The sequence below is a fragment of the Triticum dicoccoides genome, chromosome 6B, assembly GCF_002162155.2.
Source record: "Triticum dicoccoides isolate Atlit2015 ecotype Zavitan chromosome 6B, WEW_v2.0, whole genome shotgun sequence".
Lineage (NCBI taxonomy): Eukaryota > Viridiplantae > Streptophyta > Magnoliopsida > Poales > Poaceae > Triticum > Triticum dicoccoides.
Genome location: NC_041391.1, coordinates 541,939,854 through 541,942,559, shown reverse-complemented (window position 1 = coordinate 541,942,559; position 2,706 = coordinate 541,939,854). Strand labels below are relative to the sequence as shown.

The 2,706-nt window shown below is 43.3% G+C and overlaps 1 long non-coding RNA gene across 1 annotated transcript; it reads left to right on the top strand.

The window, feature by feature from the left end:
* Positions 1-17: 17 nt before the first annotated feature.
* On the top strand, positions 18-2,180 carry LOC119326508. Its single transcript, XR_005158021.1, has 2 exons — positions 18-574; positions 774-2,180. It is a non-coding gene; the product is annotated as an uncharacterized LOC119326508 (long non-coding RNA).
* The last annotated feature ends 526 nt before the right edge of the window (positions 2,181-2,706 follow it).

The following is a 2,706-nucleotide window of genomic DNA, read 5'->3' as shown; positions in this document are numbered from 1 at the left end:
AGAGAGGCCGTCAAGGTAGGCCCCACGATAGCGCACGTCTGCATCCTTTCCCCTACCTGTCGCCTCCTCCTTCTCCCAGATCACGCCGCCGCCGTCCAGCAACTGGCAACTAGCGCCATCCCACGTCGCCGTTGGTGGCCCCCCGCAAGACCGCCGTCGGCCGCGTCCATCCCCTCATCCGCCGCTCCAACGAGCGTGAACAAAGTGAGAGGCACTACCGTCGGGGCATGGGTCGCCCGATGGGGCGCGGGCAGATCCCGCCGGATTTGTGCATGTGCCGAGGCGATGGCGGCCCGCGCGTGCCGCTGGTGCTAGGGACGAAGCGGCGGCCAGGAGCGGCCTTATCCTGCTGCTCGCGTGGTTAGGCCCACGTCGTGCACGCCCCGACGAGCTCGACCGGCTCCTCCAGCATACACTCGGGCAGCACAATCGTGGGAAGCACGATGATCCAATTTGGTCCTAACGAGATCCTGCAGCAAGCTGACTGAAGCAACACAAAAAGACAGATGGCTGGCTGCTATGAACGATTCCGGTTGGATGCTCAGCAGCCAACGCACGCACGGAACAGTTTGAGGTACGTGCTTATCTATATTGCAGAAATTATTTATTTTGCTGCGAGATCAATCGGCACTGGCTTCAGTCGCTCGGCGTTGTCCGCTTTCTTACAATTGCTGATGTGCCTTTGATTTCAATTTGCATCTTTTTTTTTTTAAGTTCCTCTTTTCCTTCGTTATGTTCTGATATGTTGTATCATGTAAATTTTTTTTGTGAAGTATCAACCTAGGTACGGCAGCACCGTCCCCTCCTGCCCGCAGACCCTCTGCCACTAGGATCACATTCCAGCAACAGCAAATGTCACTTGTGCTGGCCTCACGGAGTCACGCCGGTGGTGGAGGAGGTCGCCAAAGATCTGCGTGAACAATGACCCTACAAGCAACAGCCTGTATCTGTGCACGCCATCAAGCTCCTAAGTTTACATGATCCAGGTGTGGTCGTCATCCTTTTGATAAGTTGTGCTGAAGCATAAATAGTAGGTTTACTTTATATTCAATGAATGTAACTCTCATATCTGGACAGATTTACCTTGAGCATGCTTAAAGTATATGGTCAGCTTGTATGAATGTCGCATATCATGTGTTTTATAATATTTTATACAATTCTTTGTAATGCTTTGAATAATTATTTTCTAAACAATCTCTAGAAAAGCTAGCTTGAATGATCATGTGTAATTAAATCTGTATATTATTTTCGAGTATCTGAATCCATATATGATTCAGTATTGATATCCAATGTTTTGGTTCTCAGCTACTTGGAAGTGATTTTACTATTCAATTATCTCGGGTGAGGTTACCAATGGAGCACCATTTACAACCATTGTGGAGTTGGAAAAATATTTTGGGTTGGTTTGTACAAAAGGATAATTTATTATCTTTGTTCATAAGTATTTCTACTGAAATTGCCGTCTCTTAGAATTCCATATGATGCTCATACCATGTCATTACTAGATTTGAAATTCTGATGAATCCCATATCCATGTGAATAGGTAATCTTAGAGATGACATCAAGTTTAAATGAACATGATATGTTTTGGCCATAACATTAAAACAGGACCGGGCGACACACATGATACCTCACCCATACTATAGGTGGTAGCACTGGAGGCGCATGTCATAGTCATAGCTCTTCTGAGCAGGAGAACCTTGGTCAGGAGATTAGTGGAGGGCACATGGGTGAAGCTTGGCGGCAAGCCATCGGTGGCGGTGGTCATCTCGAGAATGCTATGGTTTGGTTACCGGGATTGTTCATTCATCCCCAGTTTTATTGTACATAAGTTTTGAAGAAACAAGATGTCCATCTACTGGTTACTGCTAATTTTTGTACTGACATTTCAATGGACACACAAGTGGGAGATTTTTTACTGGTTATTATACATGCATGAGACCTCATATGTTACAGGGGAATCGGCGCTGCCACATTCAAGATCATGATTAGTTTGTTTTTGAGGGAATGATCAGAGTGTTAGTGAGGAAGAGGAAACATGCTTTTGTTAGAGTTGTTCAGGATGATGGGGCTGCGGTTTTGCTCCTCCAATTTCTTCTCTGCTAGGCAAAGCCTGGCTCTATCGATCCGGTTGTAAAACAATCCACTCCTATTAATACATCCGACATTGCTCGTGTTAAGTTTTCAAGAATAATATGCTTGTCTGTTATGGAATATGAGTGTATTTTCTTCAAGACGTAATACAAATGTTTTTGCGATGTAACATGGATGTACTTCATATTTGTGTGTATGCATACTTGAGGATTTCGTGAATGGAATATTGTACTATTTTTGCAACGAAACGAAACATTGCACTTTAATACTCAATGTGCTTCAAATGAATATAATTTTATTTGATGCTTAGATGAGTATGGCTTATTTCGGCTATTAGATTTTTAGATGACCAGGAATTTATTACAATGAGCAGATGTTTGTTTGTGCTGTTTGATACTTGAGAGATTCGGAACTGCAATATGTTCTCTATAACTATTTGGTAAAATCTTGCATCTGAAAATTTATATATGATGTTCATTTGTTGGTTCATAAATTAAACTAGATGGATGAGATTTTTTTATTATTATGCTATCGTGCACGTGCAAGCTTACTAGTAAGAGACAAACAAGACAAATACAATAACAATGCAAGAAACAAAGGCACCACTTCAAC